This window comes from Schistocerca gregaria, chromosome 6 (genome assembly GCF_023897955.1).
Source record: "Schistocerca gregaria isolate iqSchGreg1 chromosome 6, iqSchGreg1.2, whole genome shotgun sequence".
Taxonomy (NCBI): domain Eukaryota; kingdom Metazoa; phylum Arthropoda; class Insecta; order Orthoptera; family Acrididae; genus Schistocerca; species Schistocerca gregaria.
In genome coordinates this window covers 507528752-507552498 of record NC_064925.1, presented here as the reverse complement: position 1 = coordinate 507552498, position 23747 = coordinate 507528752, and positions in this window count along the sequence as shown.

Genomic DNA, 23747 nt, shown 5'->3' with positions numbered 1-23747 from the left:
TCACGAAAAATCTGGATGGCCGGAAGGGAATTTGAGCTGTTGTCTTCTAGAATGCGAGTCCCGTGAGCTAACCACGGGGCCACCTCACTCGGTATTGTACTTGAAACAGTCCCGTTATGTAGGTCAATAGCTTGTTGATCTGAAAACATTGAACCAGAGCCGTAAGTCACTGATGAAATAAAGGGCGATCAAAAAGTTTCTGTTTGAGAACGTGACTGTAGCATGTATGCAATCCAGAGAGAATCCAGTGCGGCTATGTTAGCAAGTGATTATTATGGCATTCATATCTTTCCGACGTGTATGCAATATACACGGAAAAGTGAACTGTGGCGACGTCCAAACAGTACCAACGGTGTAACCTCCCCACAAAATAAAATATTATGAATACTACTCTCATTTAGTATAACTACCCAACAGTGAAAATACAGTACAATGTGACAAACCTATAACCTTTCAATAATTGACAGTCAATTTAACCTGGTAAATTTTGGACGTCAGCAATGCTGCGTCATGGCCCTGATACATCATTCTGAACAAACTGAAAAATCTTACCTTAATTAGATCGCCGGAGATCGCGTATATATCTGCTCCTATAAGAAATTTTCCTGGCGCAGCTAAGTGCAATGCTGGCCGATAGATTTGTCTTATAAAAAAGGAAAGAACTGACTTTTCTTTTCAATAATCGGGATTGCCAAGGATTGGAGAAATTAGTGAATTCTTTAAATTGAGATAAATGACAAAAGTTACTTTTTATGAGAAAGATTATTATTAACAGATTTTTTTAAATATTTACATGGGACTTGATGTAACAATACCACATATGCGCGAGGCTGCTTTTACCTTATCCTATAACGCTCAGGCTCTGCCATTGCTGCACACGACCGGCCCAGCCAACACGATACACCAGACACGACTGCTCGCTAGCAACAACCCACTCCTACTGCTACACAGTTCCTACTGCAGACAATACTGCTCTTTGGTCTCAGATTCTCTTCCAGCTTACATATCGCAGGCAGCGCGTGAGCAATACATCGAAATTACATCAGCTCGAGTGCGCTAGCAACAAACTCTTTAATCATGGACCTCTTACAACGGGCTCTTAAGACTTTCTTAAACGCCGAGAGACAAAGCAGTAGTAGACGTCCATCGGAGCCGGTTGTTGTGCCCGAGTGGTTCTAGGCGCTTCAGTCCGGAACCGCGCTGCTGCTACGGTCGCAGGTTTGAATCCTGCCTCGGGCATGGATGTGTGTGATGTCCTTAGCTTAGTTACGTTTAAGTAGCTTTAAGCCCAGGGGATTGATGACCTCAGATGTTGTCCCATAGTACTCAGAGTCATTCGAACCGTCCATCGGAGAATGAAGAATTTGTATGGCGCCATTGTCGGATGGTGCGCCAAAACAGACAAATCAGTCGTGGCGGAACATGCTCTTCAGTCGGGTGATCACGTAGTGAAATTTTCGGAAACTGAAGTTTTATGTACTGTGATGCACTGTTATCCACGTCTATATAGAGAAGCCATTGAAATATATAAACATGGCGATAACTTTAACAGAAAAGAAGAATCTATGAAACTCAGCTGTATATGGACAGTGCCGTTACAGAATCGATGAAAAGTTTTTATCTTTGACGTACTATGATCGCTAGTTATATTTTACCCTTCACAAGGTTTATCTCTGCTATCACGTGAAATCCAGACCACGTCCACTTTCCACGGTATTTAGGCCGTTCCTCGACGTCCGACGCGTCAGTCGAAAAGACTCAGTACAACCATGAGCACCTCCGAAAATCCCCAACATAGCTTTGGGCGGAACGTCAGGAATAGAAGAATTCCACGGACCACGGCCATACAACCAGGAAGAATTCTCAGCAACTGAAATATCCAGTCGTCAAAGCCTTCATTGTATGAGTGAAGAAACTGTTTGCTAATTTGACGCTTGGCATTTCCCGTTAACGGTCGCTCCGATCAACCATCCCGCCAAGTGCCATCTTGGTTAGCGTGAATGGTAGGACAAGATGCGCTGTGTTTTCCTGGTCCACTTAGCTTATTTTCGTTTCATCTGAGCATCAGAAAATACATAAATTTCCATACTTCAATGAAACTATGAATCCAAAAAAAAAGTAAAATCATCAGTGATGAATGCCGTGTGTTTAATGAAGAATAGGCAAATATATTGTTAACAGAGGAAATAAAGCAGTATGTTTATTGTGTCATGAAACGATAGCTGTATTCAAGGAGTACAATCTGCAACGAAAGTATGGAATAAAACACAGCGAATTTGGCGGCGAACTTTCAAAAGAAGAACGCAGAATAAAAGCTCTTCCGAAATGCAAAGTTAACTAATGAAGGCAATCATCTTGAAAGGCGAGGACTTCCAGTAACCCTCGCTTCCACAAACCGCCTGCCGAGACAAAATAATTACGCACCTCTGGTCTAACTGAGTACTGTCCTCGGTTCAGTGATTAGTCACTTCTACGAACTGACAATTGTGGCGCAAGCGTCGATGGCAGCTTTCCAAGGTCTGCCATGCCTTCTGCCCTGGAACTCTGTGTGTGCCGACTTACATAAACTGCCGGAAGGATACTATTTTCTCCACTGAGGACGTAGGCATTAGTGGCGACGTCTGTCTGTATATTTAGCCACGTCGATCGTGTTGCAGATGAAGGACGCGCCCGCTGGAGGCCAGCCTGGAGCTATCTTAATCTGCTGACGTACAAGTAGAGCCACGACAATTGGATTTTTGTAATTCTTCAAATTTCTGGTACGTGAAGTTCAAAACAAAAATGTAAATCACACAGAGCAGTTCGATGTAGCTGAAGAAAACTCTCGAGAAAATTGGGTTGGATGCCGTGCGGTTCTGGCGCTGCAGTCCGGATCCGCGGGACTGTTACGGTCGCAGGTTCGAATCCTGCCTCGGGCATGGGTGTGTGTGATGTCCTTAGGTTAGTTAGGTTTAAGTAGTTCTAAGTTCAAGGGGACTTATGAGCTAAGATGTTGAGTCCCATAGTGCTCAGAGCCATTTGAACCATTTTTTGAATTGGGTTGGAAAATTCAAAGTGTCTGTAATACCCTAATGAATGGTCAAGTTTTCGACAGACAGTGTCGTTCTGCGGTACAGTGCCTCCTTGACACGTCGACAGGCCAGGTTCAATTCCTTGATGTGGTAAAATTTTGACTGAAGACGCTTGTTCTGCGAGCATTTCCATGAACGGTACAATACATGAAAGAAATATTTAATTTGTAATATTTTTTAAATTTAAACGATTTTTCTTAACAATTTTAATAATAGATCGGTAATTAGGAATTTGCACAGTGATCAGCCAGGACATTATGACCACCTATCTAATAGTTGGTGTATCTACCTTGGCACACATAACAGCGGTGACGCATCATGATGTGGAAGCAATTAGGCCTTGGTAGGTCGCTAGGAGGGAGTTCGCACCACGCCTTTACACACAACTCGCGTAACTCCTCTAATTTCCGGAGAGGGGGGCGATGAGCTCTGATTCCATGTTCAGTCGCGTCCTAGATGTGTTCCATCGGGATCAGATCTGGCGGGTTGTGGGGGCCAGCACATCAACTGGAACTCGCCACTGTGTTCCTCGAACCACTGCATCACACTCCTGACCTTGGGACATGGCGCATTATCTTGCTGAAAAATGCCACTGTCGTCAGGAAAAATGAAGGGGTGTATGTGAGCTGCAACCAGTATGCGATACTCTGCTGCCGTCATGGTGCCTTGCACAAGCTCCACAGGATCCTGGACCCAAGGATGCCCACGTGACGTTCTAAAGAGAATAATGGAACCGCCGCCAGCTTGTCTCTGTCCTGCAGTGCAGGTGTTAAGGAGCTGGAAGACGACGGATTCGCGCTCTCCCATCGGCAAGATGGAGAAGATATCGGGATTCATCAGACCATGCAAAGCTCTGCCACTGCGCCGATGGTCACGTGCCTATTTCAGTCGTGGCTGTCGATGTCTTGTTGTTAGCGTTGACACGTGCATGGGTCGTCAGTTAGGTGCGCTGTATGTTGAGACGCACTTGTACTGTGCCCAGTGTTAAAGTCAGATAGTTTCGCTGCAGTTCGGCGCTTGTCCTTGTTTACCAGTATGCCCAGCCTAAAACGACTGTTATCTATGATTAGGTGTGGCCATCCAACAACACGACGTCTAGACATAGATTCACCTTCATTTCGCCACCTGTTGAAGACAACCACAGCACTCCTCCAACACAGGACAAGTCGTACAGTTTCAGAAATGCACGTGTCGAGTCTCTAGGTCATCATAGTCTGCCCTCGGCCAAACTCATATAGATCACGCGCCTTCCGCACCCTACACACGGACGGCACGCCCACTAATACTACATGCACCCTGCGTGTCTCTGACTAGCAGTCATTCCTCGCCAGGTGACGCTGCCATCACCAAGACTGGTTAATGTCGCTACTAGATCGATTGTCATAATGTTATGGTTGATCAGTGTATTTGCAGTGAAATTATTTTTGTGGGTGATATATAATTAGAAATAAGATGAATTACATTTTGCATAAAATGACAATTAGATATATGTAAATTACCACATTTGATGGTTTTTATAGTTAAGTAACCTACATAGGTAGGAATGATCATCAAAATAAAATAAGAGAAATCAGAGCACGAACAGAAAGGTTTAGGTGTTCGTTTTTCCCGCTCGCTGTTCGGGAGTGGAATAGTAGAGAGATAGTATGATTGTGGTTCGATGAACCCTCTGCCAAGCACTTAAATGTGAATTGCAGAGTAGTCATGTAGATGTAGATGTAGATGTAACGTAGGTATTAAAGGCGAATGGGAAATAAACGAAAGAAAGTGGTGACGTAAATGAAATTATAATCAGCGATTACAAGTCTCAAGCACCTCCGATTTTTTCCATCTACACCCCTGGAAATGGAAAACAGAACACATTGACACCGGTGTGTCAGACCCACCATCCTTGCTCCGGACACTGCGAAAGGGCTGTACAAGCAATGATCACACGCACGGCACAGCGGACACACCAGGAACCGCGGCGTTGGCCGTCGAATGGCGCTAGCTGCGCAGCATTTGTGCACCGCCGCCGTCAGTGTCAGCCAGTTTGCCGTGGCATACGGAACTCCATCGCAGTCTTTAACACTGGTAGCTTGCCGCGACAGCGTGAACGTGAACCGTATGTGCAGTTGACGGACTTTGAGCGAGGGCGTATAGTGGGCATGCGGGAGGCCGGGTGGACGTACCGCCGAATTGCTCAACACGTGGGGCGTGAGGTCTCCACAGTACATCGACGTTGTCGCCAGTGGTCGGCGGAAGGTGCACGTGACCGTCGACCTGGGACCGGACCGCAGCGACGCACGGATGCTCGCCAAGACCGTAGGATCCTACGCAGTGCCGTAGGGGACCGCACCGCCACTTCCCAGCAAATTAGGGACACTGTTGCTCCTGGGGTATCGGCGAGGACCATTCGCAACCGTCTCCGTCCTAACGGTCCAGCACACCGTTAGGCAGTCTTCCGCTCACGCCCCAACATCGTGCAGCCCGCCTCCAGTGGTGTCGCGACAGGCGTGAATGGAGGGACGAATGGAGACGTGTCGTCTTCAGCGATGAGAGTCGCTTCTGCCTTGGTGCCAATGATGGTCGTATGCGTGTGTGGCGCCGTGCAGGTGCGCGCCACAATCAGGACTGCATACGACCGAGGCACACAGGGCCAACACCCGGCGTCATGGTGTGGGGAGCGATCTCCTACACTGGCCGTACACCTCTGGTGATCGTCGAGGGGACACTGAATAGTGCACGGTACATCCAAACCGTCATCGAAACCATCCTTCTACCATTCCTAGACCGGCAAGGGAACTTGCTGTTCCAACAGGACAATCCCTGCATGTATCCCGTGCCACCCAACGTGCTCTAGAATGTGTAAGTCAACTACCCCGGCCAGCAAGATCTCCGGATCTGTGCCCCATTGAGCATGTTTGGGACTGGATGAAGCGTCGTCTCACGCGGTCTGCACGTCCAGCACGAACGCTGCTCTAACTGAGGCGCCAGGTGGAAATGGCATGGCAAGCCGTTCCACAGGACTACATCCAGCATCTCTACGTTCGTCTCCATGGGAGAATAGCAGCCTGCATTGCTGCGAAAGGTTGATATACACTGTACTAGTGCCGACATTGTGCATGCTCTGTTGCCTGTGTCTATGTGCCTGTGGTTCTGTCAGTGTGATCATGTGATGTATCTGACCCCAGGAATGTGTCAATAAAGTTTCCCCTTCCTGGGACAATGAATTCACGGTGTTCTTATTTCAATTTCCAGGAGTGTATATACATTTCACACTTTACAGCAATGCTGGTATCTTTGCATGCTCGTTTAACAATCTGCGTCAACCGGGAACAGAACGCACGCCGTTCGCTTTGCAGGTGAGCATTCTATCACAGAATCACAATACCCACAAGAAAAAAATCGACCTTCCATTACTGTTCTACCACAATACCTGTCAAACACATTGATTTTCCGTTAGCGTACTTACGACACTGGGCAAACTGCAGATTCGATTTTCTCGAGAATTTTTGAGAGTTGCATCTAACTGATTCATATGATCTGTATTTGAGTTCTGAACTCAACATACTACAATTAAAAGGTATCACAAGAACCCAACTGCTGTGTATTCTCCTTCCTACAAGCGGAGCAATGGCGGCGTCGTGTGTGGTCGACATATACACCGCTGATCCTTCACAAATCAGACCTTTGTTGTAGCTGAACGGTGACCGCCGGGAATGTCGTGAAGGACTGGACCAGAGGTTTACAAACCTTCGCTCACCTTTTTATTACACTGTTTTACTGACCATTAAATTTAACGATTTACTCAATGATTAAATATCTTTGGCCAACTGCTCACTAAACAATTTCAGAATATTACTAAATATGAGCAAAGATTTTGCGTGCCGTAAGTTAAAAAGCAATCAGTTAACGTGGAAGGCACTTATATTCCAATGAAAACAATCCCAATTACTTAACTATAATTATAATATTAATTTAATCTTCGGTAGAAACCGGGAACAGAATTTTATCATAAAAAATTGATGCTAAGGGTTCAACCCCATTATAGAAAAGAGCAAGGTCTAAACTTAAGACAATATAAGCAGCGAAGCCGAACGATTTCCGGTTTACGAACACCCAGCAGTACATGGATATTACATTGGCATTAATGAACAGAATAATAATATCGCCAATACACCTCACAAAAAGGGGATTTTAACGTACAGGAAGAAGAAGGTACGAGGGTCGCCCAGCAAGTAATGCACCCCATTGCTTCCTTCAACGATTATTTACTGAACATAATGAGGATTACACACACTAAAGAAATGCGTTTTATCTACATACGCTATTTTTCCACGTAATCTCCATCCCGTGTGAAACAAGGGCGTGAATGCCCTGCCGGTACCAATCCTGTCCTTGTGGCAGAACTATGCTTCACTATGAGAATCACTTCCTCGTCGTCCTCATATGTCTTCACGAATGGCACCCTTTAATGGCCCAGACAAGTGGAAGGCCGATGGGGCTAGGTTAGGGCTGTAGTGTCGATTGGGTAACAGTCCAATCTTGTTTTGCGATGTGTTCAGCAGTTCTCAGACTTTTGTGGGGCCGAGCGTTATCGTCTTGCAGCAAAACATCTCCTGGGTTGCTGTGGCACCGAAGTCGTCGGAAGCGCGTCTTGAGCTTTATTAAAGTGTTAACATTTGCTTCTGAATTAATGGCACACTCTCGTGGCGTCACATCAATGAGAAAGACCTTCACACTCCCAGAACACAGTGATCATGACCTTATGGGCGGGAGCCGTTGCTTTGAACTCTCTTCTGTTGAGAGAGGGAATAGCGCCGTCCCAGCGACTGACGTTTTGTTTCGTGCTCAAAATGGTGAAACCAGGTTTCACAACAAATCAAGACAAATGTTTCTACTGTACGAGTTTTGACCCACTGTTAGACACCACGGGATCCATCTTGAACACACATTTGAACATGCAAGAGTGTGGATAATTACATCCACTCTTCCTTTCCTAATTGACAGATGCAGCGCTACTTGCCGAATCGTAATGCGTCTGTCCTCGAGAACGACATTATCAGCTCGCTGCAACGTGTCACGTGTGACAGCCGTGGATGGTCTCCCCGACCGCTGCAAATCGTGGAGCTCCTCCATGCCCAGCTACTAACAGTACTTCCGTCGACAGCAAATGCTCCGTAGACTTTCCACAAGCGTTTGTGTGTATCCCCACAGTTTCGTTCTCTGCAGGGAGAAATTCAATGACGGCATTTTGCTTTTAACGTGCATTAACTACAACGCCATTTTGAAACTGTCCTGCAGCTACGCTGTCGTAAGTGACGGAAACTTGGTGCGCTCACTCAGGAGACTTCGAGTAATATATACGTAATGATTCGAATTCGTAGCAAAGTTTTCGTCTGAGAAAAAAGAAAAAAATTGAAATTCATTACTGTCTGGGCAACCCTCGCAAATAGCGGCCCAAATATAAATTTTCAAACTTATTATCAAGGTATTAATTGATCTCTTCATACATTACAACTAGCGGACTCTCGTGGCTGATACCAAAATATCTGCAAAGGATCCGATAAGTTACTCAACTTGTATCCGGCAACTGCTGGATCATATGGCGTGGCTTTTAGTCTCAAGTTCCGCGACCGAAGCAGAGGACCACGGAACCTCTAGCGCGGGCAAAACTCTAGTCAAATTCCGTTCTGCCGGCCACGAAAGACCAAGCATGAAAGTAAATGCATAGAGAAAGTTGGTCCCGCTATGCACCCCCACCACTTCGGGTAAGGACTAATGTAATTTTGAGGCGGCTACCTGACATACAAACTACAGCTCAATACATTCAAGTAACAAGGTTAAAGATAAAATAAAAAGATTAGATGTAACAAACAAGAACCCACTAGCACAATTTACCATAGGATTCAGCACTTGGGGCCACCCCGACCCACTACACATAACCGATCACAGATTCAAACCGAAACCTGAGATACAATTTGTGCTTACACACTGAGGTACAAGAACTACATTATAATTAATAACAATTTCTACTTTCTCGCTAAGACGACCGTAATAAAACATTAAATACAGCCCCAGGTGAGACTAATTGACATAGTACAGTAAAAATTAGCAATGATTTAAAAATACAAATTTAAGACACTTAAATGACCAGATTTGGTTATTATCCTGGCTTGTTGCAGAGTCACACAAATGCCAAGAGTTTTGAACTTGGAGTAACTGAATTCATACAGTACTTTCTTATATTAAAGGTTACATATGATAATTGTCCACAAGGGGAGAGGAAACAGTCAAATATTTCAAGATTCTGAGCAGAAAAAGGAAGCTAACAAACATATCACCTGCTTCCCGGTACACAAAGTAGCCTTCAACAGACAAAATAATGACAAGCATATGACAAGCAGAAATTTAATTGCATGACAGATCACTTTAAGTCACTTCCTCTATCCGTCGCAAAGGTACAAGTAACGGTCTATTCAAAATGTTGCAATTATGTCACAGACAAGTCCACTGTCATTGAAAGTACGGAAGCGAGAACATACGTCACTAGAAACAGAAGCAATCTCCGATTTTATTACAGCGTGGAGGTACAGTCTTATAAAACTTTTTGAAACCTACAACCGCCATTTCACCGTATTTCACAATCCACAATCTAGCTGTCATCCCTAGACTATTGATAATTATTACAAGTATGAAAAACCATTTGACTTGGATAGAACAGAGGCCATTGTCAAAATATGTATCTTTGGTTATGTAAACCAATTTTGTCAAAAGTAAATGCGAGAACATTTGTGTAATAGCTTTCAAAAAGAAGCAATCACCATCACTTAGACGTGTAACTTCGGCTCCGCATTTGGCAATCTTATTGAAATCAACAAATGGTTCAAATGGCTCTGAGCACTAAGGGACTTAAAATCTGAGGTCATCAGTCCCCTAGAACTTAGAACTACTGAAACCTAACTAACCTAATGACATCACATACATCCATGCCCGAGGCAGGATTAGAAATTTCGACCGTAGCGGTCTTGCGGTTCCAGGCTGAAGCACCTAGAACCGCTCGACCACAGCGGCCGGCTGAAATCAACAGCAGGCCTTCAGTTAGATAGGGTACCCATCTCACAAGCTGCCCTGCTGAACTCACGGCGAACAAGTAGCTGCCCTTTCCCTCTGTCACCCTCTCAACCACGAAGCTATCCGCTTCCCCTCAGTGCCGATCGCCAAATCGCCCCTTCATCGCGACAGGCCCTAGCTCTTAGCTTCCCTCCAATCGCCGCTACAGCGTGCCAACATCCGTCTACCTCGCCCTCAGGACAAACCATGCACTTAGGTGAAGAATTGATAACCAGAAATCCGCAATGGCTCAGTAGCTTTGAAATCCACTTGAAAAATGTATATTGCAATTTTTTTGTACACTGTATAAATGTTTCTGTTATTTAGGGGAACAACACCGTATTGCCGGCCACTGTGGCCGTGCGGTTCTAGGCACTGCAGTCCGGAACCGCGGGACTGCTACGGTCGCAGGTTCGAGTCCTGCCTCGGGCATGGATGTGTGTGATGTCCTTAGGTTAGTTAGGTTTAAGTAGTTCTAAGTTCTAGAGGACTGATGACATAAGATGTTAAGTCCCACAGTGCTCAGAGCCATTTGAACCATTTGAACACCGTGTCCACATCATCTTTTATCACACCATTCCATGCAGAAAATACAGCCTCTTATGTGGACGTCGTGGGACGGTTTGAAACCCATTATCCACCAGGAACACAAACCTGTCGGGAAAATAACCCACGTGAAGTAGCAATATAATTTTTGGTTTCGCGGTTATTTGGAGCGGCCTACTTGAGAACAGTAACAAGTGAAAATTTTATAAACGGCCTCTGGAAACTAGGACTCTTTTCATCTAACAGGTGATTACTTCTCATTTCAACACGTGTTTGACATAAATTATGCAAAGAAAAGAGTAAATGTGAGTCCCAAAGGTATACGAACTGCTCCGATAAACAGGAAGGCACATCAGAAGCCACTTTATCCAGTAAAATCATCACGATCTGAATCTGTTACGTAGCGAAAATCGTCTCCACACAAGGAATGTTGGAAACAATTAAAAGACATGAAAGCTGTAGAGGAATCAAAACAGAAAGAAGCGAAAGGTTTGTTCTTGAAAATGAAAAAGAGAAAACAATCTTACAGTCTCTCGCAGTCTTACAAAAATATAAATGAGGAAAATGCTTCAGATATTCTGCCTGAAGAAGAAGATACTGTGTGAATATTCCACAGTGGTCGTTGCTCTGAAGACAAAGACAGAGAAATTGGCACAGTGCATGGAACGCTATTTTTATGGTCCCGAAGAATGCTAACTTGAAAAAGAGCTGTTCTATGCCCTGACTCCACGTCTTTTGAACTACGTGAAACGTACCCTTAGAAAAATTATAAATGACTGTGTTTAAACTGACACGCAATATTTTTAGCGCAACGCAATCTGACTTCCAAAAATCCCTACAAAAGAATGGCCCTCACTAACAATAACCTATACCTTTCATGAATCACTTACTTAGCAAAAATCTTCGTTACTCGAACTACTGCAATATAGCGAGCGCCACTACTGCCTGCTAAATAAAAGATTCAAACTATGGAAGGCACTAACTACTAATAGGCATAGTTAGCAAATGAAAGACTTTGATAGAGAACAAACAATGTATTTACCCTAACGGTGTTCAAAAGTCAATGATATCCAGTATTACAAATTTACTCTCTCTGATGGACACACGTCCAGATCATCTGCTCTCAAAACTCCGCCATCTCTCTCCCCACATCCACCACTGATGGCGGCTCTCTTCCAACTCCGGAATACTACGCGCTCTTAACAGGCAACTGCCCTACACTAACAATAGCAAATTCCAACAATGCAAACCAGCCACAGACTGCACACAGCACAGTCAGTGATTTTCATACAGAGCGCTACGTGGCGTTACCAACATAAAAATTAAACAGCCTATTTACAAACTAACGTATAAAATGTTGGTGAGCCATTGGGAAGGAGAATATTATTACTTTAGGGTTTATCTGTTTTTATATTGGTGAACATTAAGTTTTTTTCAGATTGCGCCAAATTAGAACATTATTTGTATTTCTATTGAGATGGACTTGTCTGAGCTTTTTTCCAAATTTACACGTATTAAGTGTTAGGTAGCACGAATTCAATGAATAAAACGTAAAGTACAATGATTTCACATAAATTGCCAGTTAACAAACATTTACTTGTATCAAGTGTTAATTGATAAACTGGAATAGCGTGAGACGAAGAGAGTTTCACGTCAGGAATGAGATTAGTATGAGGTCCACCCAACACTGGCATCAGTTACCTGCCTTATACGACGAGTCATGGGGACGGCCAGTCTCTAAATATGTCTCATCGTCCATGTACCCAAAGCTAGGTCCGAGAGTCGTTGCTGGCTACTGTAAGCATATGTAAGGTTCATTTGGCCTACAGACTCTCAATGCGACTCAAGCCCGACTCTCGAACAGGCCAGTCGATATGGTAGACGAATGCCTGTTACGAAAACATTTGGTGAACAATTCGACTCGAGTGAAATGGTGAGTCGTCATGCTGGAACTGGATCAGTTCACTGAGGCAGTGCACTGGAAACATCATACTGGACGAGTACCAGGACGCTAGCTCTCGTGGCTTGCATATGCAGAGACATCCTGCCAGTAAATGACTGACATATACCTGTCTGCGGTGCAGTGTGTAATCGTATTCGCTATAGTTCGGCCACATTCGTGTTACGGTTGCAACACATCAGTAAACAATATAAAGTAAAGAAAAGTGTGGTATCGAGGGGACACGGACCCTAATTACTCCCGTGTAAATGAAGACCCTAAAACACTGCCACTCGGCTACAGAGTAACTTTACAACACTGTTCATAATTGTGTTACGAGGCAGCAGGAGCATCTGAACTTTTCAAACAGTTTCAAGTAAGCCTTACGGTGATTATGTAAAACAGTATGTGGTAATTACAAGCCTATAAGTGAAGTATGATTGTGGTTCGATGAACCCTCTGCCAAGCACTTAAATGTGAATTGCAGAGTAGTCATGTAGATGTAGATGTAGATGAAGTCGTTACAATAATAAGGGAACGAATTCACAACTAAAAGTGTGTTACACCTGACGCTGCCACAGCTTTCCATTGTCTGTAGCGTTTCCACTGGTGTCGGCTGTACACAATCGAAGATACCTGAGCTTATCAAGACATGCGAACAGTATTGTTTTATTCCTGGCGTGGTGCTAGGATTGTATCAGTGGCTTTCGTGTATCGAATATATACCTTTCGGCGCGCTTTACGAATTACCGAAAGGCAGTTGCATGAAGGCATGCGCAATCCCAATTACAGCTGAAGATAATAGTCCGAAATTACTGGTCACGGGCCAACAGTGACTGGTAGGTCATTTGCGGCATACGGTGAAAGCATACACAATGGGGCAATTACAGAAGGTACTTTTGTGAAAGTACAACCGTAGAAAACAATGGCGGTACTGGAATAAGCAGTGCTCTACAGCTTCCACGAAACTCAGATACTTCATTTCTCATGACTGAAACGTCGATATCGGCTACACAGCAAAAACTAATTATTTTAACAATTTTTAGACAAAGACTATTCATCTGACAACGATACTTGCAGGGCGCCACTGAAGATGGGAATTTGACCCATAACCGGTTCAGCATAATAAAATTTTATAAATAAATGCTGAGCAGCCGATGCCAACATTTAGGTCGTAATTATGATGGTTGCAAGAACAAAAGACAAGGAACGAAACAATATTAACAATTTGTACAGAAGCCAGAGTGCTATTATAAGCGACGCAGAACTTGAAAGCGAAGTTGCAGTTGAGAAGATAGTGACACACAGCTGCAGCCTATTCCGGATGTCACCTCACAAGAAGTGAAGGAAACCGGAGCAAAATTTCTAAAGGCAATTAAATTTTAGTTAGAACAATTTAATCTCTGAAGTTTGCCAATGAGACTATGATTCTGTTCCAGAGGGCAGACGACTTGGAAGATCTACTAAAAACGTCTAGGAAAGAGATAACTATCCTAGTTGGCCTCCCAGAAGGATTGCATGCATATAACTATAATAACTGAAGTAAATTTGTTGCAGGTGATGAACATTTTTCCAACAGTAAAACGTAACATGAGAAAAAGTACCACCGCAGCTGTATTTTGAGAATGTCTTCACTCCGTCACACGGCTAGTTTCGGCGGCACAGTACCGCCGACCTCAGGCCCCAACACTGCCAAAAGAGTATTTTATTTCCTTGGCGCATTTGCTGTGGGATCCTTGTTGTCAGTACACGTGGGCTAGCTTTCATCGGCACTCTATACCCGATACCGTGTGACAGTCCATTGTTGAAAGTTTAGCTAAACAGAATTACACTGGCGCCACAGTCGTCTGTTTTGTACTTCGAAAATCGTTGCATGGTCAGTTATTTTATTATAAATGTTTATTATTTATATTATTTTTATCTTGATAACATCAATTTTTTAATCTTTCATACTGTTTTAAAAATGTTACCTAAATAATTTCACAGGCGGTATTAAGGGTGTTATTTTATACAACGTTCTAGAAGAACTGTACGACTATGTGGCTTCTTTCCTATTTGTTTGCAGGAGAGAACTAAATGAACTACATGAAATGTTGTACACCGATGATTATCTACAAAATAATGGTGTAGATGTTGCCATAATTCCTTCTCTTCATACAATGGGTGACATTACCGATGAAGTTTCAGGTGCTGAGAAATAATCCTTGTATGGATAACTTACCTACAAGTCAGCTAAATGCAAACGTTTCGACTAATTACCCACGCATTCACCAATGGAAACTAATTCTTTACAGAAAGAACAAGACCCAGCTACATCATCAATGTTCAATGGCAACAAAAATGAGATTGACAATCATCAGAGGTCCCAGTCGGCTACTATCCCTCCTCAAAAAAATCAAAAAAGGAAAAGAAAACATTTCTGAATCAACTGTAGAATAGCCTCTAATGAATACTGCAGCTAACAAAACCGGTATGAGTCCTTTAGAATACTTTGAAATTTTTTTTTGATGAACAGGTTGTTAAACTGGTGATGACCTATAACAATCTGTATGCAGCGAGAAGGAACAGACTGGGAGGCTGCACTGAAAATGAAACGTGGGTTTTCACAGCTGTTTTCTCCTAAGTCAGCACTTTTTGGTCCCAAAAAGGAAAATGTACGGGCAAGGAGAAATTGATAACCATAATGAACTTGTCTCCAGTGCCATACCAAAGGACCGATTCGATTTTATCAAGAACAATCTTCATGTTTGCAACATTGATGAACTGGATCCAAATTACAGATTTACAAAATTCAGATTGTTATCCAAGCCCAATAACAGAATAACGACACAGGCACCATATGAGCTCCATCATTCAGTTGATAAGTCTGTGGCGTCATATTTGGACCACATGGATGCAAAAAGTTTATAAAAGACAAATAACTCATTTTTTTAAAAATTAAATTATGTTCAAATAATTTCAGGTGTGTTAACGATGGTACAAATTTGAGGAAAATAAATTTAATATGGATTTCAGTTCTGATGTAGAGGTTCCACGATGGGTATCTAATGTGACTGGAATCTTATCAGGCACCTAGAACTTACAGCGAAATGTACTGGAGTCTGGGGTATGGAATTATATGTATATGCCCATCAGCTTCTGCCAAATGTTCTATAGAGATTTTTCTTTCACTTCCTGTTTGCCAGCGGTCAGCTCCTACAAGACCTCAGGCAAAGAGGCATTGAAGCTTCAGGAACGATTTGCCACAGCAGAGTACGTGGAAGCTTCATTTTATATCCACTAGAAAAATTTAAGACAACGAAAAGAGGAACACACGAGTCCTGTTCAGATAAAAATTCTGGCAAAAGCCTTAACACATGTGTCAAAATGTTATGTTATGAAATAAATCCACTTTTTTTTTCAGAATATCAATCGTCGTGTGGAATGATAACAGGATCGTTACTTTGGCTACCAACTGTGACCAGGCACTGCGATTGCGACAAGCTGCCCAATTCTCCAGAGACAAGTGTCAGTGTTTCAACCTGCAATGGCCCAAGCATATAACAATCATGTGGGTGGAATATATAGCAGAGACCACAAATTATATAATTATATAGAATATCCATAAAAGAAAAAGAAGTGCTGTTTTCCTACACCGAGCACATCTAACCGATGTTGCTCAACAGAATGCTTGGAATCTGTACACGAGGCGCAACGAGGGGCCAACGGATCATCTCACATTTAGGCGCCATATTGGCACTGCCATACTTGAAGGAAGTAAGACTATTTATGAATTCTTCGAGGGTTATCAGCGGAGTGATGGCGTCCTCTTGTCGCAACGTTTCAATGAGTTTCGTACCCATCACCTTCAGACGAAGTGTCGGGATGCTGTGGTCTGCATATCTATATAGCTGCTTGGCCGTCGTCCGCTACTGTAGGCCGGTCATCACGTTCCTCGGGAAGAGGGTACTGCGTCGGTAGTTGTTTGGGGGGAGGGGGGGGGGGGCGAGACCCTGCGTCGAGACCCGGTGGCTGTCCAATCTGTCTACGGACGCTGCAGCCTTCACATCGGAGCGTTCCTGACGTATTTTGTCAGCTGTGGGATTCCGCGCTGCACTGAGCTGAAAACCGCTATTAATGTTTACTAAAATGTTGTGTAGACTTATCTCCACTGCCTCTTTGAAGATCGAGTCCCAGAAACCGTTGGCATTCACAACTTCGTTTTTTTCGAATTCGGAGGTATGTCCCTCGATAATGCTATACTCTGCTACTGCGGACTTGTTTGTCTGTCCTAGTCGCACGTTCCTAATGTGTTCACTACAGCTCTCGAAGGTACATCGTTGTGTCTGCCCGATATGTTCCATCCCACATTCGCACTCAGTACTGTAAATTCCTGGCGTCTCCAACCCCAGCAACTCTTTGGTTGAGCCAAGTATATCTTTGACTTCTTTCGGTGCATGAAAGATGGTCATTATTTCGTGTTTCTTCAATATTCTTGCGATCTGAACTGTTGGCAGCCCAGAAACCGGCAGATACGCCACACGTTTTGCTTCGTCTTCTTCTGGTTTCTCCTCCCGCCTCTTGTCTGCACGCAAGGCGTGTCTTCTTTGTGTCTCGGTGTAGCCGTTCTTTAGGAAGGTTTCCCGCAGATATGCTAACTCACGTGGCAAACTCTCGCTGTCACGATGTGGCTCCTTGTACTAACGTGTTCAGTAGTGAGTTACGTTGTAATGGATGGTGGCAGCTCCGAGCATTGACATATAACTCCGTGTGCGTCTTCTTCCTGTAGACCGAGTGATCCAACGTACCGTCCGGACTTTTCTTGATCAAAATATCCAAGAAGGGAAGGCAGCCATTCTCTTCTACCTCCATGCTGTCATGTATGCCAATGAGATGGCGTAGGAACTCCTGTAGTGTTTTCTTGCCTTCGGGCCAACCTACAAAAGATCGTCTACGCATCTGTAGAACACCTTTGGTTTATGGCGGGCGGTGTGCAGTGCCACATCGTCAAAGTGCTCCATGTACAAGTTGGCAATACCATGGGCCAGGGGGGAACCCATGGTAACAGCATCTGTTTGTTCATAGAATTTCGCACCACATTTGGAGTACGTTGTGGTTAACACGAGAGGAAAGAGTCTGAGTGTGTCCTCATCGATCTTCGAGTAGAGCTAACGAACCGTCCAGCGGCAGCCGGATGGAAAGAGAAGTCACATCAAAGCTGACTAGTAGATCCTTCTCGTCCAGGCGTAACCCTTGGAGCACCTTAACAGATTCGGTCCATTTCTTGACAAGGTGAGGGCAGTGACCCACGAGTGGTTTTAACAGCTGTGCCATGTGCTTGGCTACACCATAAGTCGGAGAATTTATGGTGTTCAACAGAGGACGTAGTGGGACATTCTCCTTATGAATCTTCACGAGGCCGTACAGTCGCGGTGGAGACGGTGCCCGAGGGTAGAGCTTCTGTATGGTATTTCTGTCAAGTCCTGAGCTGTTGAGAAGGTCGATGGTCTTGCGCGCAACAGAAGCAGTTGCGTCTTTCCCCACTTCTTTGTACGCTGAATCTTGTAGTAAAGCGGCGATCTTCTGACAGTAATCTTCTGACTTAAGTAGAACTGTCTCGTTCCCTTTGTCTGCTGCTAAGACCACTACACCCATGTCATCGCGAAGCCTCCACAGCGCCTTGAGCTCTTCTGCCGTAATGCTGTTCTTCGGCATTCTTGTTTTCTCGACTACCCTGCTGGTATCCCTCCTCGCTTCCTCAGCTGCTCTCGGCGGGGATCCACGTATGGCTTGCTCGACGTTGCTGACGATGTCATGTTTTGGAAACGTTCTTGCAGTCGGAGCAAAGTTCAGGCCTTTCGACAGCACGGAGATTGTTGGCTCATCGAGCGCTCTCCCTGTCAGGTTGATGACGGTCTTAATATTGCAGGCTTTCTCCTCCTGTTGACATCCGCCCAGAAGTCTGAGGAACTTATGGCACTGTTTTTTGGCGGCTTTCGTCTTGTGGAGCTTACTGCTGGCGTACCTGTTGCCGTCCCGGCACTCCCAGGTGTGTGGTAACAGAGTGGAAGCCAAGTACAGGCGGTGAGTGAGAAACGTCGAGTTCTTGTCTAGTTCCATTCTGGTAACACGTATGTGTTCCCGTACCAAGGCTGAACCAGCCCGTAGTAATATGCGTTTTGTCCTCGCCGTGTTGACGGGATGCCGCAAGTTCGCAAACTGCAGCATCACTTCCTTATCCGACGCCTTAGCAAGAAGGCTAGTCTGCTGAGCAGCTTTCCCTCCTTGATTCGTAGATTCAGCATCATTTTGTAGCTGCGCTGGACATACTCCCCGTAGAGGTGTGATACATGGGATTGCAGACTTTCTCGGCGTATTCCACTGATGAATTCTTTTCGGGTTATCAGCCGAGTGGTGGCGTCGTCTTGTCGCAACGTTTCAATGAGTTTTGTACCCATCATCTTCTGGCGAAGTGTCGGGATGCTGTGTTCTGCATATCTATATAGCTGTTTGTCCGTCGTCCGCTACTGTAGGCCAGCCAATGACGTTCCTCCGGAAGGGGTTACCGCGTCGGTGGTGGTGTTGGGTTAGGGGGGGGGGGGGGGGGGGGCGGCCCGGATCGGCGTCGAGACGCGGTGGCTATCCAATCTGTTTGCGGACGCTGCTGCCTTCAAGTCGGAGCATTCCTGACGTATTTTGCAATTGTGGGATTCCACGCTGCACTGAGCTGAAAAACGATATCTCTGTACACGTTGTCGGTGACTTACCTGTAGATTGCAAAACAAACAAGAAAATACAACTGCAATACAGAATGTGCCAGAAGAAAACCACCATTAATAGTGTCAAGTGCGATTAGCTATCAATGTTTCCCGTCTTTCCATACAAAATTCTAGAGTATTGTAATATTGTCTGGAAGTGCAGCCTTATTATGCCGCCATCCTTCTAGAAGGAAGGTCACTGTGACTAGACAATAAGTGTAATTGTTGTACAGTCTATTTTCTTTGTTGACAATAAAATATTAGAATATAAAAAAGATTTAAAAACTGTGTTTTAGGAATATATTGGCTACGCAAATATCAACAAAAGTAAGACACAAGAGATGGAGTACAATAAAACTAAGTTAGGTAACTCGGAAAAAATTATATTAGGAAATGAGAAACAGCAAGCTAACTGACTATGGCCGAAGTAGAGAGGATATAAAATGCGTAGTATCAATAACAAGAAGAGCATTTCTGAAGAAGAGAAATTAGTTAGCACCTGTTGTAACTTCGATTGTTAAGAAACCATTTCTGAATATATCAGTCTGAGTGTGGAACAGGGAGTAAAAATTGCAGACTAAAATTTGACTGTAGTACACAGATTCAAATGGCTGTAGTTGTAGTACTTGTTCAGAGAGGCCTGTTGTTGACAAAATTCTGGGCAGACTCACATCACTCAGCCTTCGGAAAAGACCACAAAAGAAAATCATTTTAAAAGGATTTACAATAACCAAAGAGCCTTCAAACTATGGTTTCATAATAAATCTCCTTCGTACACGCATTACATTTCATTTAATTTCTTTACTCAAATTAGAGTACGTATTACTTCATATTGACATATGATGTCTTATACCTATTTCCGCTGATAATCTATTGCTAGGCTCTACAACATGCGTAGGTACCATACCGGTCATCATGCATTTCGCTGCAAATTTCCGGCGTTATCGCTTCCCCAAACTGGACAGTATTGTCTCTTGTCTGACCTCCTCATTCAGAAAATCATTTAAGTAATGAGCGTGTCATAATTAACGGCGCAAGTTGGCGTAGTTTAACGTACGCGATGCTGCAAGCAAAAACGTCTGAGTCCACGTGTGTTCGCAAACGAACGGTTTGCGAGATGTGTGCTGATTTGATAGCAGCGACTGATGCTTTCATTATTTGTAAACGTTGCCTTAGTTTTGAAAACATTATGGTTAAGGAACGTTACTGGACGCTTTGCTAGAAGTACAGCTCCCAACAGTTGTTCTGCATTTGTTAGCAGTAAGCATTTCTCCACCACGTCTCCGTCTAACACCAATAATGAATTGGGCTACGCTTTCAGCTGGAGAAGTCTGATATTTAGGACTGTGAGTGACATTTTATTTTTATTTGTCCATTGGATACAGCGCTTAGAATGAGATTAACAAAAAGGACAAAATACAGTGCGCTACAAGGTACCACTAAAACTATTCAAACTGAAATTCTATCGCGACGCGGACATGTGACTCGATTTTGCAATTCGATATTCTCACGCTCCATTCAGATACAAATCGAATCAGCAGAATGACATATTTCCATAACTACATAGCATCACGACTCGTACTGAAGTACAATAGAGAAGAAAAGCACAGCTCTAACACTGCATCTCTATAGTTCAGCGTTCGAGATTGGCAATATATTTTTCTTTCTCTTTCAACAGCTACGTAGAATTGTGCTACTTAGATGTCTAAAAGGCGTGTCTAACAGAAAGCTTTTGAACAAACGGTAGTTGACAATGTGGAGCTGTAAAAAATGAAGTACGAACAATGCACGACGATCTCAAATGAGGTGGCGTGGGTGCTTCATCGACAGCGATGACATCAAACGGGTCTGTGCAACGTACGAGATGCGAGATATTTCAGACACTAGAGATCAGAAATGAGCTCTCTATACTCTCTATAAACTTGCCAGCAGGTCCTATGACGTCATCTCTGATCTCGCCGTCTCTGTACGCTCGGAGACTGACTCGCCAGTCTCCTCCGCTGCCCGTTTAACTGAAAACTAGTCACTTGAGTCTATCATCAGTACAAGAGCATTACACCAGCTTAGAAAGGAGAACGAGTGCCGTATAGGAGTTTGCAAGTGTAACTGAAGAGCAGACACATTGCCTGTTACTTATGCAACTGTTGGGCATGTGGATTATTATGTACCAAAACAATGACTGGTCAGTTAGTAATGAATAGCGTTCTGTTTATACAATCCTGTATATAATGTATGTGTATCAGTGTATGTACATAAAGGTCTGTATACGTACACCTGATGTATGTTTAAATGTGTGTGCGTTTATATATATATACATGTGTATATTTGTATGTATGTCCAGGAGAAAAAGAAATGTGTGCCAGACGAGCGCCGAAAATGTTGAAAGGAGAACGCAACACAAAGCGAATAGCACATTCTTGGTTCGCTTTGTGTTGCGTTCTCCTGTCAAAATTTTCGGCACTCGTCTGGCACACATTTTTTTCTAGTGAAGATTGTCACATTGGGAAAAGCTACTGATTTGAAACTTGTGGAAATTTCTGATGCTGCTTGTCAATAGCAAAGCGCCTGTTTTGGCGAACTGTCTCATCATCTTTTTGTGCCAAGTCTTCATTCATGACAGTAGGCCGTCCACATAGTTCATTACGAATGTGTGTCCTTCCTTCATTCAACAGCCTACACCATATACGCAAATTTCCATTATTCGTTAAACCTGCACCAGGAACTCAACAATCTGTCAGTGAATTTCAGCAGGACGAACTTGTTTCGCACTTACGAACCGAATCATCAAGCGCACTTCACAATCGGCGGGATTACTGATTGACATGGCGACAAACGAAGCAGTGTAGCCATTCTTGGTCCGTTTTGGAGCGCTATCACAAGCATGGTATAGAGTTTCTGAGTCACATTGTAAATGTAAAAGTCGTGTGACTAGAGTCTCCCGTCGGGCAGACCGTTCGCCGGGTGCAAGTCTTTCGATGTGACGCCACTTCGGCGACTTGCGCGTCGATGGGGTTGAAATGATGAAGATTAGGAAAACACAACACACTGTCCCTGAGCGACTCAGCCGGGAATCGAGCCCGGGCCCTTAGAATTGACATTCTGTTGCGCTGACCACTTTTTTCCTTCCTTTTTCAATTTTTTTAAATAATCTTTATTGAACAAACTAAAAGTATATATATATATATATATATATATATATATATATATATATATATATATATATATGCAAGAGTTCTTGAAGGTACCATTTAAACATACACAAATGACTGCTAGTTAAACAAAAAATATTAGAAAAACATTAAATACAACAAAATATAACATATTCTGTCTTCTTTTTTTATTTGTTTTTGGTCGATGCATGAGAACGTGGAATAGGGCGTTGCATCATGTGACAGGTAGGCATGGCACACCCCAACTTTGAGGGGGGTCAAGGAAGACGCTGCGGAGATAACCGGCAAAGGTTTTTCGGTAAGATGGTTTTCGGGTGAGGGTGCTATGCGCGATCACAACTTTGTACCAGAAGTCAAGGACTGTATGCGGACCACTCTGAAAGACGTATTCTACAGCCTGTCCTCGAAACCAGATTAGAGTATGGTGCTTAGCAAGAGGGTAGTGTAATGTCTGGGTCAACGACAGAAAATCCGGGGTTACCGTCGTTGGCGGGGCACGGAGTTAACAGCCCACGATTCCTTGGATGAGGAGCCATAAGTTTCGTTTCAGGGGGCACGTAAGACGGTGCTCGTCGGTGTCTTCGAGCTTACAGTCAGGGCAGAGTGGGGAGGTGGCCAGTCCTATGCGATAAGGTCGACTATTAGTCGGGAATTTGCCATAGATTAAATAAAACATACCAGAGTGCAATGTCAGGATGCTGTAGCACCATGGGGTCGCATGGGTTGGACAGCATGAACAAACGATAATAATCTTTTGTACGGGGAGGACGGGTGACTGGATGATCGGCCCGAACGTAGCTGAGTTCTATGAAACAATTGGCGACGTGGTACAATAATAGAGAAATAGGTGCCACATTGATCGGTGGATCGAGAGAAGCTGCGTGTGAAGGACGTGACTGCTCCCCGCCAGTGCCGCAACACAGTGTGGACAAAGAGTGCAAAAGAACGTTACCGCACATTGACGAGTCCGAGGCCACCTTTTGCAGGAGGCAGTGTTACAGTGTTGTAGCGGACTTTGAGAAGTGCCCCTGCTACCACTCAAGCTATCGGGGGCGTACAATTACACTGTGAACGGTGATGAAACGTGGATTGCGCACTACACTTCTGAGAATAAACGTCAATCCAGTGAGTGGCATCATTAAAACTCCCCGACGAAACCACTAAAATTCAAACAAAAACCTTGAACACT